This window comes from Stenella coeruleoalba, assembly GCF_951394435.1.
Source record: "Stenella coeruleoalba genome assembly, chromosome: 20".
Classification (NCBI taxonomy): domain Eukaryota; kingdom Metazoa; phylum Chordata; class Mammalia; order Artiodactyla; family Delphinidae; genus Stenella; species Stenella coeruleoalba.
The window spans coordinates 20,497,611-20,521,787 of NC_137166.1; the positions used below are offsets into that span (position 1 = coordinate 20,497,611).

The following is a 24,177-nucleotide window of genomic DNA, read 5'->3' on the forward strand; positions in this document are numbered from 1 at the left end:
CTTTCCTCTGCCTGGAATGCCTTCTCCTTTCTTATTTACTGTTCCTCATTCTTCAAGACGCAGCTGCAGCATCTCCTCCCTGGGTGATTTTTCTGAACACTCAGTGCAATCAGATGACCCTGCTTCTGGGCTCACGCGGAGATGCCAAGGTGAGGACCTCTGTGCTCAGCTGTGCCCAGTTACTGAGAGCCACGTGACGGAGCCACAGCAGTGTCAGCAGCTGCCGCCTTCATGTATAACTTTGTTCTGCACATTGGCGTCAAGCTGTGAAGTGAATTCAGCACAGAGGGTTGGTTAAAGATGCTCTCACCTTGGAAACTTGACTCTGGGGGAAGAGCCAGATTACTGCTTCTGTCTGTCTCCCTACCTCCAACTCCTGGGACCCTAATACTGTGGGAAGTTAAATAGCAGAGTAGAGCTTCTGAGGGCGCGCATGCACCTGACGGTAGAATTGAAACTTAGCTCCTTTAGTTACGCTGATCAGGCTTCTGCTCTGGGCACAGGGTCAAGAGAAGACGGAAGGCTGAGGAGACACCTGGGTGGCACCAGCAGATTGGGCTTTGCAGCCTCCTAGTGAGCCCAGGCAGTCCTTGATGGAATCCAGGGATGGGGTCTTGAAAAACCTTTTCCACCCAAACTTTGTATGTCCATAGAGCCCCTGCTGCAGGATCTCCTTAGCTGGAGAGAGCTCCCGCCCCCAAATCTTCCCCTCTTTGGAGGTGGCCTACCTCCTGGGGCTGAGTCCTGTGGGGGTCTAAAGGCCTGACCCTCTCACCCCAGCTAGGGACAGGCGTGCAGGGTCCCCCAACCCTCAGAATTCCCTGTGCAGTTGGCTGAGCTTTCCATAGAGACCCTGCTGCACGTAACCTGCTCCCTCTGCCCAGTCCGGCTTCTTTCCCTTCCCTTCTGTGGGTGTTGAGCCCGAGAGGACTCCCTAATAAGCCTTCTGCTTATCGACCTGTGTCTTAGATTCTGCTTCCCAGCCAGCCAACCTGTGACAATGCCCGCAGCAATTTTGCCGTAAAACGTCATAGTAAATGAGAAGACCAGAGGGCCTCAGTCTCTCCTGAGCGGTACAAGCCCACAGCTCCCCTGGTCGCGTGTAAACGAGGAGTGGTTGAGGGGAGGCGGGTGGGGAGTCACAGAGGCGCAGGGTGGATTTGTGAATGACCACGTGCACGGATCAGTGAAGTGGCCTGGTGGCCTGTGTGCTCCCTGGTGGCTGAGCTCATGCTGGGTCATCCATGAACCCGCCACTCACTGGTTAGCGGCTCCTTCGTCTGGCCAAGAGGGACCTCTGAGGACTCATCTTGTGTGCTCATCCTCTGCCTCTGCCTGGGTGGAAACAAACTCCATCTGGTTCTGAGGAACCTTTAGATGGTGTCCAGTCTGTCCACGCTGGAGGAGACCCTCCTTCTGAGGCTGCCATCCTTCCGCCAAGTCTCCCCACCCTGTCCCTTTCTACTTAGGCCCTCATATTAACTTGCGAGACCTGCCACAGACTGGGTGGATTAAACAACAGAAATCTACTGTCGCACAGTTCTAGAGGCCACAGTCCAAATCTAGGTGTTGGCTGGGTTGGTTCCTTCTGAGGGCTGGGAGGGAAGGGTCTATTCCAGGCCTCTCTCCTTGGCTTGCAGATGACCATCTTTTCTCTGTGTTTCTTCATCATCTTCCCTCTATACTTGTTTGTGTCCAAAATTTCCCCATCTTACAAGGGCGCCAGTCATATTGGATTAGAGTCCACCTTCATGACCTCACTTTAACTTGATGACCTCTGTAAAAACCGTATCTGCAGATAAGCTCATATCCCGAAGTTCTAGGGGTTAGGACTTCAACGTATGAATTTTGGGGAGGACACAGTTCAACACATAAGACTGACTTCTTTAAGCCACGCCTGGAGGAAGGGTGTGGGGACGTCATGCTGCCTCTGTCTCGGCTCCCCTGGTTTCCTAGAAACAGCAGGAGCTCTGGTGACTGACATCTAAAAGCAAATTGTCAGGACAGCCTTCTCACCTTTTCCATGGCCTTGTCAGTCTCTGTAATTGAACCTTTAGAAACCTCTGCCTTTTCCATCGTCTTTCTCGCTTGAGTCTAACGCAGTATCACATTCCTCCTCTCCCTTAACCTCTAACCTATGATGATGCTAATCTAGCCCTCACTCTGCATCAGTTGTGCTCTTGTAGGCTGAACTACTGTTTTGCACTTTTGAATTCATTGACTCTTTTCTGCAAGTTTCCTCACCTTTGAAATGAATAACGGGAAAAAATGAATGTTCTATTTGCTCCAAATGCATTTACTCTTCTATTAAAAAGTCAATTCATTTTTATTGAACACATACTATACACCAGGCACTTTACTATTTCACCTGTGGCTTTTAAAGGCATTGCAAGTAGTTTCTGCTTGTCTGCTTATCTGATTATTTTGCTTGCTGATGTACCTAGATATCATCCCCTCTTCCACAGTGTCAGACCATGGGATTTGCAGCTGGAGAAACTTGGCTCAAGTTCAAGTTGTGCCATTTGCTATCTGTGTAAATTTGGTCAGAGTGCTCAAGCTGTCCTTTTTATTCATCAGCTGTAACATGGGAATAACAATAATTAGGTATCCCTAGAGAATAAGTGAAATAATGAAATACAGTTTGTGAAATTGCTTAACAAGGTGCTGGGCACTGGGTAGACAGTAAATATTTGTTTTTAGAAATATTGTTTTTAGTCAATGTGCATCTAGTCAGTGTGCATCTGGGGTCTGTGACCCCAGACCTAGGGTAACAGATGAGCCACCTTCCAGGTGCTGTGGCTCCTGAGGGACCGTTGAGCTCCTGGAGGGTCGCAGAGCCACATGGAAGATGTTACCACTGCCAGAGGGTCCTGAAAGCACAGCTGCTGTTGGAAGCTCTTGCTGTATAGATATCATTTCACCAATGACAAAATCACTTGACTTTTTCTAACTGGAGAGAACCTCCTCCTCGTCCATGTGTGTTAGTTTTGTGTTGCTGCTGTAACAACTTACCAAAAACTTAGTGGCTTAAAACAACACAAGTTTATTATCTTACAATTCCGTAGATATGTATCTCACTGGGCTCAAATCAAGGGCTGTGTTCCTTCTGGAGGCTCTAGGGGAGAATCTGTTTCCTTGCCTTTTGCAGCTTCTAGAGGCTGCCCATATTCCTTCACACATGACCCCTCCTCCATCTTAAAAGTCAGCAACTCTGGGCTAAGTCCTCATGCTGCTGCCGTCTATCTGGTTCTCTTTTATGCTCTCATGATAACATTGAGCGCCCCCCCCCCCCAGATAATCCAGGATAATCTCCCAATCTCAAGATACTCAATTTAGTCACATCTGCAAAGTCTCTTTTGATGTGTAAGGTGACATATTCGTAAGGTTAGGATGTGGACATCTTTGGGAGACCATTATTCTGCTTACAATAACAAGTGAGGACACAGGCTCAGAGAAGGCAAGGATTTGACCAAGACCACACAGCAGCTGGTGGAGGGTCAGGACTTAATGACTGGCTCAGATCTGGGGTGTGAGGTGGTGGAGGCAGAAAGGAAGGAATCAGAGATAAAAACAATGTCGAACAGTCCAGCATACTGTCCCCCTGCCTCTGCTTCACTCATTTCTAGAAGCTTCCAGAGTTTGGCCCATAAGTCAGAGACAAAGAAAGGAGTAGAAGAGGACAAAATGATGATGTCAGGGGAAAATAAACGCACATTTATTCCAGCTTCTGTTGTGGGTGGAAGCTCAGCTTCCTTGGTGTTACATTTGTGGGCATAATTATCTGGTAACTCAAATTGAGCACCAGGAACCTGCTGGAGCTGGCGGGGAAGCTAGACCCTGGCGATACAGCTGGGGGAACGCAGAAGCCATCAGCTTTCCCGTCTTCCCCCCCGAGCCTGCCTCATCTGCTCATATGTAGTCAGCTGGTGGGCAGCCAGACAGTGGCTGCTGTTCTGTGGAGAAACTGAGCACTTATCCCTGGGTCTCTCCCTGGCACGGGGTTGAAATGCCCACCAGAGTGTGGCAGATGTGGTTCAAATCCAAGCTCTTCCTTTTACAACCGTGGGGTCTTGGGCAGTATTCCTACCCTCCCTGAGCTGCCTTGGTTTCCTGTATTATAACATGACATTGACGGTAACTATTTCATATGGTTGACCTGGGAATGAATACCGTGAGAATGCAATTAAACAAGGAAGCACAGGGCTAGGCACGTGGGAGGCTGTTGGGAATACCTGTTCTCCAGAAGGCAGCTGGGAATAGACTGGTGGGGAGACAGGCTGGAGGAGACCCAGGCTCATGCTGCTACCTGAGCACAGGTGCACGCACCTGCCCCGGTTGGCCCCTGTGCGCAAGGAAGCTGCGTTCCTTTATATTGCCATCTCCGTCCATCCTAAACTGCTCCCTGGATCCCGGGGCAGCAGAGCTGTTCAGAGGGCCTTTTAGAGAAGAAGGCAGGGTGCTGGCATGTGGCGCTATGAACTTGGATAGCACTGCATACCCCTCTCCTCTGCAGATTCTTCACGTGCGTCAGCATCTCAGCCACTCTGAAGTCCCACCACTACAAAGAAAGTGCGGCTGAACCTTTTCCAAAGACTTGGTCTCAGAGATTTTTAACTGGACCATCCGGCTGGATGCTGGTGTCCTGAGGATCTCCTGGCACAGTCTGGGGACACTGGGTCAAACGTGCCTCTGGTCACAGCCTCCTCTCTGGCCACAGGCGCCTTTTCACGCAAAGGCTGAGGCAGCTCATCTTAGAAAATATTGAGCAACCCCAAACTATATAAAAGCCCATTCCCCATGCCCCTAGCGTTTCCCTTGCCATAGGTAGATGAATATAGCGTATGTTGCAGAAAAATAAAATGCCTTATATGTCAGCCCAGTTGGCTGGCTCTCTTTGAGGGGTGTTTTTGGGCCCGGTGTGGGTAAAGCTCCCATTTGTCAGGGCTGTGCTCATTGCCTCGGGCAGCTCCCTGGCTCTCTGAGCCTCCTTGTCCTGGACCCTTCTGCCTCTGGGCTGTGGATTGCCCCTGCCCCCTGGCTGGTGGCAGAGAGGGCAAAAATGTCAGAGCTCCTCAATCCCAAGCTGACCTTGGAGATAAAACCTCCTTCAGCCCTTCCCCCCGCCCCAGGATGCTGCTGTTGGTCCTTGTGTGGAAATGAATGCACCCTGGGTTGCTTGATCCATCTGTTGTTGAAACCTCGGTGGCAGGGGGGCTGCTGTGGGTCGGTCTGGGTCAGCTGCCGCCCCTGTGCGCCTCCGCCATCCCTCCACCAGGCTTGCCTTTTCCCCCCAAGCTTAAATGTTGCAATCCCACCATATCCCCCAGACCAAGATCAAACACTTCCTTCTTCCTAAAGTTTTCTCTCTTCCGTTTTTTCTTCTGCTGACCCTCTGAACGATCCTCATGATTTCCTGGCTTTGGTCCTAATCTCTGTGCGTGATTTTTCCTCTCCTATCAGGAGGCAAACTTCTCATTGGCAGCCAGCCTTATTCTAAGTAAGTGTTTATTGAGGACCAACCATGTCGACACCAGGCCCCTTACTTAAGTATTTTGCCCTCTAACCACTCTGGGGAGGGAGCATCTTTATCTTCATTTTATTAATGAAAACATTAGGGTTGGGGTCATGAAGAGACTTGCCCAAGCTACTGATACTTCAGAGGTAACAGGGCCTGAGTTTGAACCTTGATCTAACTGCAAGCTTCATAGCATCACTTGAAGCTTCATATCATCAGTTCCTCTTTTTTTTTTTAAATGAGACTTTGACAAAAATTCCATCACCAGGTTTCCAAATTCTCTTCCTCTGCAGTAAGGAAAATGCAACTTCATTGCCCATTTAAATGTTGTTATCAGTTTTATTGAAGTTGTAGTGGCAGGAGTTAGATAATGACCTGCGTGGACTGAGATTCTGGCAAACTTCCTAAACTGTAAGGTTATCCTTTTCATGTTGGGTTTTTGTTGTACTAATTGGTACCAATGCAACCAACCTGCTCAGCTGTGATTTTTTAGACCAGAGGAAATTTCCAGTCAGAAGCCTTCATGGCCCTTTGTGGCACGTCTTTGACTGTTGGAAGGAGAATACCACCCACATTCAGGGGACCCTCCCGGTCAACCAGGGTTTGCAAAGCCGCCCTCAGCAAACGGGGATGTGCTGAGGCATAATGGACCAGAGCACTCGTCCTCAGGCCAAACTGCCCTGGTGGGCCTTTAACAGACCCAAAGCCCAAGGTGCCCCTGGTGAAGCGGACTCTCTGGAGAGAGGTGGGCATCTGTGTTTGCACAGAACTCTGCAGCTTGAAGGCAACTGAAGGTGGGCGTCACTGGACCCCAGTGGGGAGGACCCAGGTCCTAGGAGGGGCAGTGGAAACACATGGGGATGCTCAGCCTGGGGTCCTGGGATGGGCCCAGAGAGCCAGGACAAACTAAGTTAGGGGATGTTCTGGGGGGGATGGGCTTCCAGAGGGAGGGTGACTTCTTAGCTGCGGAGACACTTTTGAAATTCTGAAGTTCTAGGACCGTTACAGCATTGCCCCATGCTCCATCCAACGTGGAAAAGAGACTTAAGAAGAGTGAAGACGACCTTTGTAAATAAGTTTAAGCATTTGCTGTTCACCAGGCCCCGGTACAAGGCCTGTGGCAGCCGTAACAGCAGGTAGCGAGTTGCTGTGTGTGTTGCTGAATCTTGTTAAAAGTCCAGCAGACGTGAGCCACTCAGCATTCACAGAGATGGAGAAAGGAAGGAGCAAAGATCCCTTCCCGACTCAACACTGTGAGGCCCTGGTCCCTCATACTGCCCTGGAGCTGCCGGTTATCTCATTCATCAGTGGCCCCTAACCTGCTCCCACCTTCCCAGCCCTCCTGTTGGCCAGGGGTTCATTGGTCATTTCTGATTCACTTTCACAAGAAGTTGTGGGTAGATCATTGGAGGCCAGGACTTGCACCCTGAACTCCTGGGTTTCAAACCCTACTTCTGTCACTTCTAAGCTGTGTGTCCTTGGGCAAAGTACTTAACCTCTCTGAATCCCTGTTTTAATATAAAGGACTTTTACAATGATCCCCAGGGCTTTGGAAAAGGGTAAGATGAGTTAATGCATGGGTCAGCAAAATTTTTCCATAAAGGGCTAGATAGGACATATTTTAGGCTTCGTGGGCCGTACGGTTGCAGTCTCAGTTACTCTGCCATTGTAGCACTAAAGGAGCCATAGATGATACATAAACAAACTGGTATGGCTGTTCCAGTAAAACAGCATTTACATAGGCAGTGGAGGGGTGTGTGTGTGTGTGTAGATTCGGGCCACTTGGTAACCCCTGAATTAATGCACATAAAACGCTTAGCACAGGGCCTGACGCAAGGTAATCTATGAATAAATAGTGATGGTTGTTATTATTATTCCTAGTCATATACGGGGATAGCTGAGCACAGTCTCCCGGTTCCAGCTGGAAAGGTGTGCATGAGGGGAGGAGGAATCCAGGAGATCCTGCTGGGTGTTATGAAGACCATCCCACAAGCATCACGTGACGTTACAGAGTGCTCTGATGTTCTAAAATAGCTGCAATGGTAGAAGGGGTGTTAGCACAGTGCAAAGCAGGGTAAGCGTGTGTGTGTGTGTGTGTGTGTGTGTGGTTGGGAGAGCAGGAGAGGAACATATTAATATTCTTTGCCAGACAGATCCTTGTGCAGTTATAACGGAGCTCCCCATCACCATTTGTCACTTAGATTCTTACCTGTAACTGGCAGGGAAAACCCATCATCACTAGAAGGGCCCTGATTGGAAGCACTGCCCTATAAGGTGATTAATGTCTCTTTGGTTTGAGCATGGCTGGGACCCTCCCTGCCACCTCTCGAAGACACCCAGGGCCGGGGAGAATGTGGGACCACCTCTGTGACTGTCCCATGGTGTAGCTCTCTCCCTCTGGATCCCTCTTCTCTAAGTTCTAGAACATTCTCTGGGGCCTTTTCTAACTGGCTTTTCAGATACACTGTCTGAGGTTTGTGCTAGAGCCCAGGGCTGGAGGCTTCCATGCGTGGGAGCTCAGAAAACCCCAACAAGGTGCCTTCACGATGATTTCATTAGGGGAGAACTGAGATGCTGCTGCCCAGGTACGAGTGAGGGGGCCTTCCCTGAGGGCCACACTCAGCTTCTAAAGAGACGACCCTGGCAGAGGAACAGTACAGACCTTCGCTGACAGCCCCACATGCTGATCTGTCTAGATAAAAACTTGGGAAAGGCCATTATCATCCAACAGCGCTGCTGGAAACTTGCCCAGATATCAATTCCTGGATGAGTAACCACAGAGAGACAGTTCCTGTCTCTGAGAGAATGGTCGAGGCAGTTTCTGAAAGATTCCAGAGCTCCTGGCTCATTTTCAACCAGGGTCTCAACATCTTCACTTTGCAGCCGAGGAGGCCGAAGGTCATGGCGGGTGTGCTTCCCGTCCCACAGGCAGGCAATGAACATGCCGGGCCCAGAAGCAGGAGGCCTCCGTCTAGTCCTGTGCTATGAGAATGCCTTCTCCCTGCCTCGGAGTCACAGCTGGTTGTATGTTTGTGCCTCTTATCCATGCAGGTGATGTCTGTTGGCACTGCTCACAGCTGGACCCCCAGCCCCTAGACCAGGCCTTGGCCCATGGCGGCTCTAAGTATATGTTTGCTGAACAAATGAATGGCCATAACGGGAAGTTCCCCCAAGCTGTGCTTCCAGTGGGACAAACGGGCCCGTTATCCTCAGAGAAGTTTAAAGCCCCGTGGCCACTATGAATAGGAATTACAAAGTAACTGAGAGAGGATGGGGCAGAACATTTGAAAATAGCTCCCCACATCTGTCTAAGGGACGTGTCTCAAGCTGGATCCTCTCAGAAGCAGATTCTGACTGCAAGTGGCTGGTTTGGCAGGTGCTCAGGGAAGCACCAGCAGGGCTCTGTGGAGGGGAGAGAGGGCGGGAAGGAAGACAGTACAGTGTGCGTGAACCAGCAGGCTCTGGGCGTTGGGGCAGAGCCCCAGGGGGGCCTCTGGGAGACTTGGGAGTCGTTCCACCTACAGGTGAGGAGCTAGAGTGGGGACCCACCAGCTCGCACTAATCGTGGGTGGAGAGCTGCTCCCAGGGTGTCAGCCCCTCCATGCCCCAGTCTGCCGGAGCAGCCAGGCTCGTGCACGTGCGCGCTGACGCAGGTGGCCGGCGGGAGATAACTGCTGCCCCCCTCTTCCTCCTTTTGATAAGTTAGGAAACTGAGGCTCAAAGCAGTTAAGGGACTTCCTGATAAGCAGTCAGGCTGGGCTTCAAGTCCAATTCCGTCTGGCCGTGGAGCTGTGCTCTCTCTGCTGTCCTTGTGGGTCCCCAGCACTTTCCCCGAGTGGAGCGTAGGGTGAGAGGGTCCCCCTGGCAGAATCTTCTCTGCCTTTTTCTAGGATGTGACTGCCCTGGTGTATTCCGTTATAACATCCTTCCTCCTTCTGTTCAGAGCAGTTAACTTTGCCTCATTATTATTTCATCGGGCTGAGCTTTAGTGAACCACAGCCTTTAATTTGTTTATTTAACATTCCTGGTCTGCACTTGCAGATAGAGTAAAACTGATTAGTTAATTAATTGTAGCCTGCCACAGCTCATGCCGGATCGTGACAGTATTTCAGAAGCTGATGGGAGCTCAGGCAGAGGTGGGTGGTGACGGAGATGGGTCACAGAGCCCTGGCCTGAGTGCAAGGCAGGGAGGGGACAGGCTGGCCTCCGTCAGCCCTGCCTGCCGAGTTCTGAGGCCACACAGGCCTGGTCGAGGCAAGAAGCAGGCCCGTGGCCTCAGTCCCAGCCATCGGGAATCCAGGTCCACCATGTTTCTTTGTGTAACACATTTGGTTCTATTTTTGGACCCAGGATTGGCTTTGGTGACATTGTCTTTCTGCCAGATTGATCCAGAAGTTCCAGAGGAAGGGTTCCAAACATGGGGCATGTCTGAAATGGTCCTGGTTCTAACGGGCTTGGCTGGGACAGCTGTGAACTCCAGGGGGCCCCTAGACTCATCCCAGCAGCCGGTCTTGCCAATCAAGTGCCCCATGGCTAGAAATCAGGCCCTTTCTTCCTGTTTGAGATCGAGGCTTTGCCTTCCTCCAGGAACTGGGTCTGGAAGGGTGATGACCTTTCCCTCATTCTCCAGTCCTGTGTTGACATGAGACCCTGGCCCCCAGGATTCGGGTTTTGCCCAGCATGTTGTCCGCCATGGACCTCTTCTTGTACCCCATGACACTGCCCAATTTTCATTCATTGCTAAATTCATAAGTGTTTATTAAGAGGCCTATTATATGGCAGACTCTGCCCTAGGCACTGGGACACAGATGTGGCCCCTGCCTTCACAGGGCTTCTTCTGTTGCATCCAGGGAACATGGCTTTGTTTTGCTCCCTCTGCAACCTTCCTACGTTGCCCGCCAGCCTTGGTGGACCTTTTCTCTCGTGTTTGTTGAAAGCACTTCCTGTGTGCTGGATGTTACCTCCTTCGATTTCCACCATAAGTGGAAAGGGTACTGCAAGAAGTACTCTTACAAATACTGCAAGAAGGAGTATTTAACTTGATGGGGGACGAAGGCTCCAGGAGATGACATGACCTGTGCCAAGCCAGGAGGTATCACACTTAGCGCTTGAACCTGGGAATTGCACTTGGAAGTCCAGAGCACCGTCTATTCAACTTGGCTGACTGAGCTCCAGCCATCCCTCCTCTGTTCCGTTCTGCTGCTTTTGAAATGACCGTGAACTAGGGTGCTGTGCTGGGACCGTTCTCCCAGGCTTGGGAGAAATGGAAGCTCTTGTTGTGAAATTGTATTTAGTGATCCTTTGCCTTGGGAAGGAGGAAAATGGCAGAAGAGACAGATTTTTCCAGGGTTGGGTTCCTCCTTGGACCCGGCCCCAGCTACTCAGCATGTGCCGTCTGGTTAGGACATACGGGCCAGTCTCAGATTAAAGCCCAGCCCTACAGGAACTTTGGCCTCTCCCAATGGCCTGGTTTGTCTATGGACACAGTGCCCATTACTCTATGTTAAATACTTGTAGCTCTACAATAAATACCTGTTGAAGAGTGAATCAAAATGAATGAAGAAACTATGCAAATTTTGGTCTTGTCTCCTGCTACCTGGGGGACTTTGGGCAAGTCACTTCATTTTCCTGAGTCTGAGATTTATCAGCTATAAAATGGAATTTATAATATAGAGGGTTGTTGTGGAGATTAAATGAAATAACGTGGAAATGTCCAGCTCAGTTCCTGGTATACAGTAGGTGCTAAGTGCAGCCTCCCAAATTCAGGTTCAGGCAGGGATGGACAACGTCTTTCAGATTCGTTTTGTGCTCACCAGTCCATCTTTTTCTCTAATTCTCCCGGAAACGGAGAAATGCAGCTGCACACGGATGTTCCCACCACCCCCAGCGACTCTGGAAACATGTGCCTTGTTTATTCTCAGTCACCTCATCCACAGGATAGGGACACAGGCCTTTCATTCAGAGAGCTCCACAGGCAGCATGGAAGGCCTTGCCCACCTCTCAGCACCCTGAAAGAATGAGTGAGGTGTTGTTTCCATGTGCTGGGCAGAAGGATGGCAATTAGGAAGGATTCACTGTAATTACCTATTTATCTCTGAGATTTAACCTAGGAGTGTTTCTGTTCAAACAACAGTGTTTAGCGGTGCTCAGCTAGGCATACAACCTCCATCTGCTCCTTGGTGTCGGTGGACAGAGCCTGGGGGTGGGCGGAGGCATCCCTCTCTCAGCCTCACCAGCGAGCTTTGCTTTGTTGTCACCTTGAGTAGATCGCTTTGCAGAAACACCAGTCGGTGATGGCTCAAGGACCAACTAGTTTCGCTTTTGCTTTTTGACTGAGGAGTAGAGAGGCATTTCTTACAAAAGCATTCCTGACAGGGACTTGAGAAGGGACACAGTAGTTTCTAAGACAGTGTGGAGGATTTTTTAAAAACTCATTGAAGTATTGGAGAAAAGGTAACTGATTTGCTCCGAGGCTGCTATGTTGAGGTGAAATATTAAAAGGAAAATATCTGTTGACTTGGGTCAACTCAAAGCATCCAATTGTCTTTTTTTTTTTTAATAAATTTATTTATTTTTGGCTGTGTTGGGTCTTTGTTGCTGTGCGCGGGCTTTCTCTAGCTGCGGTGAGTGGGGGCTACTCTTCTTTGCGGTGCGCGGGCTTCTCATTGCGGTGGCTTCTCTCGTTGTGGAGCACGGGCTCTAGGTGCGCGGGCTCAGTAGTTGTGGCACATGGGCTCGGTAGTTGTGGCACGCGGGCTCTAGAGTGCAGGCTCAGTAGTTGTGGCGCACGGGCTTCCTTGCTCCGCAGCATGTGGGATCTTCCCGGACCGGGGCTCGAACCTGTGTCCCCTGCATTGGCAGGCAGATTCTTAACCACTGCACCAGCAGGGAAGTCCAATTGTCTTTTAAGCAACAAACATTTAGAGACAGTCAATGGTGGAAAAGATACTATGGCGGGTGCGGAGGTGGGAGTGATGGTGAACTAAAAACAATTAAAATGTAACTGTCTTTCAGGGGTCCAAGGTCAAGTGAGAGAGACCCACCATGGACATACCAGAGATACCAGTTGCCATGGAATGGCTGACCTGCACAAAGTAAGGACAAGAAGCCAGAATGGGCTGCTTGGGTGGTGTGGTGGGAGGCTGCTTCCTGGAGGCCGCATAGTCTTGATAGAGGGAAAGATATAAGCACACAAGGGCAAGAAGAGGTCGTCTGGGCATGAAAGGCATTGGATCAAAGGCCCTGAGAATGGTCTGGCCATGGGACTGGTGGGGGAGCAGTCAGACTTGCTCAGGAATAGGCTGGGTAGAAGACCTCAGATCCTAGTTTCCACTTTGTCAGCTAGTAGCTGGGTCACCCGGGCTAGGCGACCTCCCTGTCAGGGCATCACTGTCCTAGTGAACCTCATGGCTGATTAAAGACAAGAGTATGAAAATAAGTGTGAAGAGATTGTGCAACTCCCCTCCCTTTCTTCTCCTTAATTTCCTGCAAATCAATTCCACATGCCCAGTGGCCACTGGATATAAGATGAGGAAAGCCCCGTGGCCCGCAGATGGTCATTGGGTGTGACCGGCCAGTGTCACCCTCATCCTTCCCCCAGAGAACTATTGGAGTCTGCATCCCCAGGTGGCAGTGTGTGAGACTCTGTGACCACAACTGCACCCCGTGACCATGCCAGGAACATGAACCGGGCAGGTCTCATCTTCCTGTCATCCTTAAACTGAGATACGCTCTCCCGCCACAGAGTTAGCTACGTGCTGCAGCTGCTCCTGTGACAAAGATATTCCCGTAAACAATGAGGAAAACTTCCGGAAAACCTACTGTGGTAGGCAGAGTGATGGTCCCCAGAGAGGTCCTAATCCTCGGAAACTGTAAATCTGTTACCTCTTCTGGCGAGGGGAATTAAAGCTGCACATGGGATTAGTGTTGCTGGTCGGCCGCCCTTAAAATAGGGAGGTTGTCTTGGATTATCTAGGTGGACCCAGCTTAATCATAAGCGTTCTTAAAAGTGGATGGCAGAACAGAGATGGCAGTGAGCGGCGCGAGAAGAAATTAGCCCAGCACTGCTGGCTTCGGGGATGGAGGAGGGGGCCTTGAGCCAAGGAATGTGGGCAGCCTCTAGAAGCTGGAGAAGACAGGGCAACAGCCTCTCCCCTAGAGCCTCCAGAAAGGAGCACAGCCCTGCCAACATATTGACTTTAGCCCAGCGACACCTGTGTCAGACTTCTAATCTATAGGACTGTAAGATGATAAATTTGTGTTGTTTGAAGCTACCAAATTTGTGGTAATTTAGGAAATTACCACAGTGATAGGAACCTCCACCTACCCTCCACCTCTAATTCTCCTTCCTGAATTCCAAAAGATGCTGTCATTCGTATGTATGTTCACTCATTCATTCATTCCATTGTGCTTACATATACTCATGTATTCCTATACTTTAGGTTCCCAATTTGTAAATAGAAGTTAACAGTAGAAAAATATTTCATAGGGTCTTTTTGAAGATTAAATTAAATGAAACAAGAAAAGGGCTTAGCACGTTGACTGGCGTGGCGCAAGCATTCATAAATGTTAGCTGTCTCTGCCATTTTTTTTTTTTCTTGTTGTTCAGTCAAAAAACCTCTCTTGGGCACCAGGCTTGTCCCAGCTCTGCCTGAGCTCAGGCCGTGGTTCCTGGATGGAAGAACAGGTTGGGTGAGGGTCACAGGGGGCTTTCTCTGAAGCCCTTCTCAGTAACTATGTGTCATTGGCCGCCTCTACCTACAAGGCAGGCTACTAGATTCAGTCCTTCTCTTAGGCTCATGGCTGCCCTTGAACAAAACCAGGGTTCTCTTAGGGAGACAGGGAGATTGGATTTTAGTATGAAATTGCCCACAGTTGGTAAAGCTGTGGAGACAAAGGAAGGAAGTTAGTGAGAACAGGCAATGATCATTTGGGGAGTACCATTAGGTACCATATCTTTTATGTGTCCTTCCATGTAACCTCACAACCACCCTGCAAGGTTAGTAGTCTCGTCCCCATTTCAGTGTGATGGGACAGAGACCCAGCCTCACACAGCTAATAGGTAGAGGCAAAATGGAACCTCTGGATTCCAAGTCTTCTGGATTCCAAGTCCACGCCCCTTCCATCCACCACTGCCTCACCTTCAAGGTGGGGGGCTGCAGACGAACCCAGCAGATTGAAAACCCCATTTCTCCCTGCTCTTTTATTCTCTGGCTTGACTGTAAAAAGAGGTGTTTCCTCCAGCAGGACACAGGCTGGTTTTCTCTGGTCTTTCCAGCTCCTCTCGTTCAGTGCTGGGGGAGCAGTGCTGCTCTCAACACCCACGCCAGCCCTGTCCCTGGGCAAGTGCAGCCAACAGGAAGCATCCCACGTAGATCCAGTGCAAACTGAGCAAGGCTTCCGGAAGCAAAGCTCTCTGGCTCCTGAGAAACCTCATGTCCTGCTAACCTTTCCTTCGCAGCTTCTCTGGGCTGCAGGGGGCTGCCCCTGGCGCTGCCTAGCACATACCTAGTTCCTCCTCTTGCCAGAGCGTTTCTTGCATCGTTGAAGCCCGTTGAGCTCTTCTGTTCACTTCGGGACCACATTTTGCTTCCTGGGTGCCCACTGGACAGCTGAGCCCATCTTGTGTGAGCCAGTCATCATGGAAAAACCCTTCAGGAGGCAAGACACAGGCCAGGGGTCCTCATGGAGAGTCCATCTGTCTGAGCCGAGATCTGTCATCAATTGTCCTAACTGAAATTGAGGCACATTAGTAAGACGGTCAGCCAGCAAATAAAAGGGGGCCTTTAGCTATCATTTGGAAATAATTATCCAAGTAAAAATTGAATGAGTGATGAGGCTCAGTAGCTGAGGCAACATCTCTTAGACTAAAGCAGCTGTGCCTTTTAGATGCCCAGGGGTGACTGATGGCAGAGGAAAGCCTGCGTGTATCTCTGGGACCACATAAGGAGGCACGGGCAGGAGTTTCATAATGTCCTTCCCTGACTCACTGCAGGCAGGCCCTCTGGGGCTGAGCTGTGAGCACTTGAACCACAGCACTGGAGACACACCGGTGACTGTCCAGCTACAGGACTCTTGCATCCAAACAGCAGTTTTCCCTGGCACGGGCTTGGGAAATTTTACCCCTCCGTTAGAGTGGCCTCCTGAGTTTTCCTCTCTAATCAGCCTTCATTCCCAACCACAGGATGGCCATGGTGATTAGACAAGACGGGGTGTGTGCCCTGCAGGTGTGCAAGTCGCCTTCCCATCCCCTAAACCTCCGTCACTTGCTTTGTCAGCATCTCCTGCACGAGGACCGTTAGGTGTTCCATAGTGCTTCCTGGTTCTTTCTCTGCATGTTTATTTTTCATGCAGCTGAAATAGAATCCAAAAGAGAGAACAGTCAGAGTAAAGTTGACTAAGTACTTACTCTGAGTGAGGCTTTGTGCCAAGCACTTTACAATAATTATCATATTGTTTCCCTAAGGCAATTACCATTATATTTACAGATTGAAAGTTTACAGGTTTACAGATTGAAAACTAAGGCTTGTAGAGATTATCCTGCCCAAGTACAGCCAGCTAGTAAGTCTAGAGCTAGAATTCAACCCAGATTGGTTTAACTATGAAGGAAGTATAAATGAGAAACCTCCAGTAATCTACATGTTAACCCTCAAGTCTTAGACAGTGGATGTTTCTTATTATTTCCTGGAGCCAATACAAAATACTACTGTACCTTAGAAGCCCTTGGATAAATATTAAATTATATTTGATGAAAACTTTGATCAAAAAACCTGTTGCCATGTCCCAACATTGGAAACTAGAATTCCGTGTATGAGAGATCTGGTGCCTCCCTGTGAAATAGAACATTTCAGCTCACTAGAACGTTAGGGTCCTGAGCATTCCAGATACGAGAGTTTTCTCTATAATAAATGTAACGTATGCAATTTGGAGAAGAACTCACAGAATATGTTTTGAGAAATACTGGGAAGGTAGTGGTTACTGTATCTAATGATGAATGGTCTTCATTCTGGTCTTTCCTTTCCCTTCAATTTCCATGTCCTGTCTGCTAAGGTGGGAGAGGTATAGAGGAGGAACAGTATTCATGCTTTATTTTTGCCTTTTATGTGTCTGCTCCCTTCATGGGTGGGAGGGGCGATGGCACAGGATCCACAAATCCTAGGGACCATAGAATGTGCCCTAATCCACTGATAGCCTCCTCTTCTACACTGGGCTTCCCATCTGATAAAGAAGAGACTTGGGTTAATCTGCTCTCAAGTCAAAAAGACCTTCTCTTGGTTGTGTCTGTTGCATCCACTGCAGTTCCCTTTTTTCCCAGGAAGGGATGGGAAAAGGGATCACATGTCCGTGTATCATTTCATTTTCTCAACACAAATCCTCCAGGCTAGGGTTTCACCCAATTTATAGACAAGGAAACTGAGGCTCTGGACGTTTGAATGGCTCATCGAAAGCCGTGTAGCCAGTGAGTGGTGGAGCTAAGCTTTAAGTCTAGGCATTTCGTACCCTGGCAGGAGTTGGGGTCTTGTAAGAGGCTACAGTTCTAAGTGGGGAACACCAGTGTAGACCACCCTTGAAGAAACTCTGCCCTGGGTGGAAGGGGGTGTCCAGTGGGACGTCTTGGCTTTGCCCACAACCTCTACCCCCTGCATCTTGGAGAGAAGAAGGCTGTTACTTGTATCACTCCAAATAAGATTTTACTTATTAAAAAAGCATACTTAGACTATAAATAAGGCAAAGAGGATTGAGTGATTGAATGTTAACAAAATAAACCCCTTGGAAATAAATGAACATCTCATATTGCGCTTCATTTCAGTTTCATGAGCTCCAAAATAGCACTTCAAGTGATTAATGTTTTCTTCATTAATTGTAAGTAAACCCAAGTAAAACCTTGCTCTTTAACATGGTTTTTTAGAAGATTGAGGGTAGTTCATTTCTAAGAATAACCTTTTGAAACCTGCTGTAGGCAATTCAAGGTGGTGGAGAGGGTATGCGCTTTGTGTCAGGCAGACCTGGGCTTGGATCTCGGTGCTATGACTTTCTGACTGTGTGGATCTGAAAGAATGAGCCTTAGTGTCACATTATGATATGGAAATATTAATGTGAACCTCACAGAATCATGGCGGTCTGTTACATTGTTGGCCCCCAATGAGCCAGGTCTCCTGGTATCCATGTGCTTTGAATCTAGGCTGTGTTTATGGCTTGTTTTAACCAATAGAATGTGGTAGAACTTCCAAGAATACTAAAGTGTAAGTTGTTAGGTTTTCTAAAATTGTGATTCTCAACGGGAACCAATTTTACTCCCCAAGGGACATTTGGCAATGTCTAGAGACTTTTTTTATTGTCCCGACTGGAAGAGTGCTACTGGCATCTAGTGAGTGGAGACCAGGGATGATGCTAAACATTTTGCAATGCGTAGGACAGGTGTCTGCTGCCGCCTCCCCCCAAAAGAATGATCCAGCCTCAATTGTCGATAGTGCCAAGGTTGAGAAGCCCTCCTCTAAAGGCTTAGGCTGGGAACTGGCCCTAAGTCTCCATGCAAGAAAACCGGTTACATTGCTGGAAAGACCATGTAAAGAGGCTACCTGGAATTGATGAGACCACAGTGAGAAGAGGAAGCCCTCAGACTCCCTGGAGAGAGACCCACCACAGCTTTCTCAGCAGCAGAATACAGCCAATGAGTGATCATCAGCAAGACTGGCAGAAGAACTGCCCAGCTGAGCCCAGCCCTTTTTGCAGAATCATGAGCAAAATGGAAATGTTTTGTTTGTTTCAGGCTGAGTTTTGAGATGGTTGTACATCAGTAGATAACTAAAATGATAGCACATATTAAAGGAAACTATAGTGTTTCAACCAACGTCAGAGTCCTTAGGCAGGGGATACTGTGACACGTCACCCAGATTCCCTCTTCAGGACTCAGCTCTCATCCCCCCCAGCTGCTGGTAGTATTGGTGGCTGACAGTTCACAGCCAAGTGCCCCTCTGGGATTTGCCTTCTGCTGAAGAGAGTCACCTCATCCAAGCTCAGAATGCCTTCCCTGGGGCAGCCTGCATCAGAGGACTGGTCCATGTGCGGGAAGAAAGTCCTGGAACCCTTGCCTTAAAGCAGGACAACACTAAAGTGTCATCTCAGTACTAGTGATCCCCGGGGCCATGGCTGAGATGGCAACTGCTGAACCCCTCCCTCGGCCGGCTCCAGCTTCTGTCACCTCCTCCAGGTCTTAATCTTGAGAAAATTCCCCCAGAAATCTCCTGTATGCAGATCTCGGTCTCACAGTCTCTTCCCCAGAAACCTGACTTGGAATACCTTCTTTTTCCCTGTCTTCCTCCCATCTGGAAGTTTTTGCCTTAAGACCCTCAGGACAGAAGGTAGTTTGGCCAAGAGCATGTCCTGGGATGCTGAATCAAGCCAGAGTCCCCGCTCCATCACTGGCTTTTCGGTCTCTGTTAAGTTTCAGTTGCCTTGACAACAAAGAAAGAAGCAAAAAGCCGTGCCCTGAATGTGACGAGAGATTCGAAAGTTTAACTGTAACTCTGGGAAACTTATAAATAGCAAAGAAACACAGGGAAACATATTAATCTTCACCAGAAATGCAAGAAGTGCAAATTAAATCCACCTTGAGATACCATTTTACACTGACTAAATTAGCAGAACAAAGTAAAAATAAATTCAAATACACATTGCTGGTGACGTTATGGTGAATATTGGGTCCTCTTAATCTGCCAGTTTAAATATAAATTTCTCCACACTAGGAGAAAGCAATCTGGCAATACACAGTGGAAACTGTAAATATGCCCTTGCCCTCTGGCCCCTTAATAAGAAAGTATCTGAATAAAGCTGTTTAAGAGAGGCTTGGGGATTTAAATTCTGATCTCTTAAATTTCACCAGGATGAAGAACAAATGTAGTGTAAATAAATATGTGCTGGATAACAAGAAGCTAGAACACAGAATTGGAAGATTGGGAGATATATATTATATAAGAAAAAAAGACTAGTATTGAATACGTGGCAGTGTTTCTCAAAGCGTACGTAGTCTCCGGACTACGAGTATCCAAACTGCCTGGGCTTTTATTAAAAGGTGACATCCTGAGCCTGACCCCAAATCTCAAGTAGCGGAGTTTATTGTGAATTGGGCCTGGGGACCTGCATTTTGAGTAAATTTTCCAGGTGTCCTTGTGCCTCCCAAGTATGACAGTTCTGCATTGAAGCCATCCCTTTATGCCTTTTTGAGGGGGTGGAATTGGGAGGGACATTACCTTTTTCAAATTTGCTGTCGTTATTTTGTTTTTATAATTGTTAAGGGGAAAAAATGTAATTTTCCTTGAGCACTCGGGAGAAAAGTCATTTTAATTATAGGTGTCTTAATAGTCCCTCATTAAGGGGCATAGCTTAACCTCACCCGCCGGGGTAGGTTAAGTATCAAGAGAGAAAAGTCTTGCACTGAGAAGGGGCATTCTTATCATTATTAATCTTCCTAGTAATAGATACATATGATATATTTGAGAATCTTCCATTATGAACCATTCCCAGGTCCCCTTGGGTTCTGTGTCAAGCACACTCTTGGCTCCCAGCTTGGGAGGTTGGGACGGCTTCAGAGTGGTTGGAGAGCTGTTCTGAAGGTTGAAGCAGAGACGTTAAATCCCAAAGCTTAAAAACATTGTGCCCTTCAGTCTGGAGAGAGGAAGGACACCCGTGAGACAAGCGTGCCACAGAGTGGAATTGGGAAGATGGGCAGAAACATTAGATTTTGGCCATGCCCCGCCCCCCTTGCGTTGTGGCGTCATTAGCGCAGACTGAGCTAGCTGTCGTAAAACGAACGTATATTTCTGTCTCAAGAGCTTACTTTAACGACTGTATAACTACGTGCTAATCTAGCAAACTTTCGGGTCTAAAATTTAAGAAAAAAATGTCTGGCTTTATCAGAAACATCTTTTTTTTTTTTTTGGTTGGTGGTTCTGCATGTGAAAGATGTTAAATATATTTCATGTTATTCTGGTCTACAGATTTGAAGAATTGAAGAAATATGTATTTCTATAGCAGGCTTAATTATATGAAGTGCTCATTTGAATTTCACTGTATATATATATATATATATATATATATATTTTTTTTTTTTTTTTTTTGCGGCATGTGGGCCTCTCACTGTTGTGGCCTCTCCCGTTGCGGAGCACAGGCTCCGGACGCGCAGGCTCAGCAGCCATGGCTCACGGGCCCAGCCACTTAGTGGCATGTGGGATCTTCCCGGACCGGGGCACGAACCCGTGTCCCCTGCATCGGCAGGCAGACTCTCAACCACTGTGCCACCAGGGAAGCCCCTTCACTGTATATTTTTTAAATTAATTTTTATTAGAGTATAGTTGATTTACAGTGTTGTGTTAGTTTCTGCTGTACAACAAAGTGAATCAGTTATACATATACATATATCCACTCTTTTTTAGATTCTTTTCCCATATAGGCCATTAGAGAGTATTGAGTAGAGTTCCCTGTGCTATACAGTAGGTCCTTATTAGTTACCTATTTTATATATAGTAGTGTGTATATGTCAGTCCCAATCTCCTAATTTCTCCCTCCCCCACTTTCCCCCTTGGTACATCCTTAAGCTCTGTATCAGAGGGACATTGGTCAGGGAGATTTTTCAAAGGTGAGCCCTCAGTGCTAGTTTATGTTCTCTCATATAGAGCCCTGTTATTGATTGGAGGGATTGAAAGAGGATTAGAATGACGGTACTACTCATGTGTGCGTGCGTGCGCGCACACACACACACACACACGCGCACACACACACACGGTGAAAGAGCCTCAAAAGGACAAATAACGAATACAGTGAAGAAATGTTACGAGGTTATGGAAGGCAAACAATGATGCTGATGAAGTCAGATGAGAGAGGCAGAAACCTCCCTTTCCATCTCTGTCATGTCTAAAGAAGATGAAACAAATGTCTATCCTTGGTTATATGTGAGCTGGGACCAGGTCACTAGGGAACCAAATGGCTATAGGGACTTTGACTTCAAATGAAGTTGTGTAAACCTTGGCGTCCAGAGAAGTCTCAAAGGTTTTGCTTTTTCTAACAAAAGAAATAGTGATTATAAAAGGACATTCCTCTTAAGACTGATTCCTATGACTAAGATTTCATCAACTGGATTAGGGGTAAGCATGGATAGAAACGGGCATTCAATTCAATCTCAAGCTTTATTTTCTTTAAATCTTGCCCTATTTATATTAGCATTTAAGCACAGTACATCAAGAACTGCTAGTTAATATAGCTGTGGTTTGGGGCTTCCCTGATGGCGCAGTGGTTGAGAATCTGCCTGCCAATGCAGGGGACACAGGTTCAATCCCTGGTCCAGGAAGATCCCACATGCCGCGGAGCAACCGGGCCCGTGAGGCACAACTACTGAGCCTGCGCGTCTGGAGCCTGTGCTCCGCAACAAGAGAGGCCACGACAGTGAGAGGCCCACGCACTGTGATGAAGAGTGGCCCCCGCTCGCCGCAACTAGAGAAAGCCCTTGCACAGAAACGAAGACCCAACACACCCAAAAATAAATAAATAAATAAATAATTTTTTTTTTTTAAAAAAAGATAGCTCTGGTTAAATGTCCTAACTAAAATCACCATTTTACTTTACTGGGGTATAGTTGCTTTACAATGTTCTATTAGTTTCTGCTGTACAGCGAAGTGGATCAGTTGCCAGATACCATTTTACTTTAATATTAAACTATTTGTTTGATTGAAGAAACTCAAAAAACTCATTCCTTAATCTCTGGTAAAATGTGTGCCTTGTAATTTAGACCATGGAGCTCATAAGGGAGACCCTTTTACCCATCTGAAAAACCAAAAATAGAATGACAGTAATCATGTTACAACAGTGCTAAACTCTTCAGGTTATTTAGCTCGAGGTACATGTGAGTATGTCTTTTCTTCCTTCTTCTAAAAGAACTCAAGATTAGTTATAAGTATAGATTACTATGATACAGTATTTTGAAAACATAAAAATCTAACTGAATATTAACATCGGTTAAAACTAGGGGTGGGGACTTCCCTGGTGGCGCAGTGGTTAAGAATCCGCCTGCCAATACAGGGGACATGGGTTTGATCCCTGGTCCGGGAAGATCTCACCTGCTGCGGAGCAGCTAAGCCCGTGCGCCACAACTACTGAGCCTTCACTCTAGAGCCCACAAGCCACAACTACTGAGCCCACGTGCTACAACTACTGAGCCTGCACTCTAGAGCCCACATGCCACAACTACTGAAGCCCACGCGCCTAGAGCCCGTGCTCCGCAACAAGAGAAGCCGCTGCAGTGAGAAGCCCGCACACTGCAATGAAGAGTAGCCCCTGCTTGCTGCAACTAGAGAAAGCCCGCATGCAACAACAGACCCAACGCAGACAAAAATAAATAATAAATAAATTTAAAAAAAATAGAAAAAACCTTGGAGTGTATGATGATCATCTATTGCATTTGTTTTCATATTTAGCTATATGCTTGAAATATTTTCCTTCTAAAAGCAAACACATAAGCAGAAAAATTATCTGGACAATATATAAATATATGGTAGATGTGTGTGTATATATGTATGTGGGTATGTCACAGGTAGTAGGCAGAGTGTTTGTTTTTTAGGGATCAGCACATTTTTTTTCTAGAGGACCAGCTAGTTAATATTTTCAGCATGGCGGGCCAGGCAGGGGTCTCTGTTGCATCTACTCAACTCTGCCATTATAGCACAAAAGCATCCATAGAGAATACATTAATGATTGGATGTGGTTGTGGTCCAATAAAACTTTATTTACAAAAACAGATGGTGGGCCAGAATCGGTTGTAGTTTGCCAGTCTGGTTCAGAGAGTAGACCAGGCATAATGGGTATCATTAGAACTGTCTTTTGACACATACCATTTTACTTAAGGAGAACCCAAGGCCCAGAGCGATGAAGTGACTAACCCCAAGACACACAGCAAAGGCAGAGTAAAACCAGCTTTCAATAGTGTTCTCTTGATCCCTGTAACACAGAGTGGAAACCAAAGTGGCAGCTCCCTCCTTAGGCAGAGTGGAGAGGGCTGGAGGAGGGAGTGGAGGGGCAGAAGAGTGACAGTGCATACAGGGGTGCCCCCCAAATCTCTTCTCCCTGATGATCACTGGAGCTTGTCTGTGTTTTGCCCATGTTTTCATGTTTGGTTTTTAATGGTGGAAGAAGCACCGGGCAGGGAGGCTTGGACCTGCCATCCACTTAGCTCTGTGGCCTTGAAGCAAGTCACTGCCCCTCTCTGGTCTTCATTCTCGTTAACCTGTAAAACAAGGGGCTTGTCTTGATGATCTTGAACTCCCATTCTGTTCTTGTGAGTTTTCTCATTCTTCAAGTGTATCCCTTCCAGTTCAGCATCTCCACCATCAATCCATGATGATTCCCAAGTTGGCTGAAACTTCCTCGGGCCTTGGGTGCAGAGAGGCCCTAAGTTGGTAGCCCCCACCCCCGGGTGTCACCTGATTACATGTTTCTTTACTCACTTCCCTCAGGGCATCCCAGGAACCCTGATGACCTCATTGCTTCTTGGGCCCAGAGCTGGTTACTATAATAAAGGTACCCACCTGCCCACAGAGCCTTTTTGTTTTTGTCTCTGAACTGCTGAGCTGGGAGTTTACCATCTCAGTAGTCTTGCTTATAGATTTCTCTCTCCC

At 47.8% G+C, this 24,177-nt stretch overlaps 1 long non-coding RNA gene across 2 annotated transcripts in view; it reads left to right on the forward strand.

The window, feature by feature from the left end:
• The window catches only part of LOC307178589, a 606,421-nt gene that overhangs the window by 569,279 nt on the left and 12,965 nt on the right, over positions 1 to 24,177 (forward strand). For both annotated transcript variants that reach the window (XR_013825234.1, XR_013825235.1), the window contains exon 8: positions 12,530 to 12,609. This is a non-coding gene — a long non-coding RNA (uncharacterized lncRNA). The remainder of the gene's footprint in view (positions 1 to 12,529; positions 12,610 to 24,177) is intronic.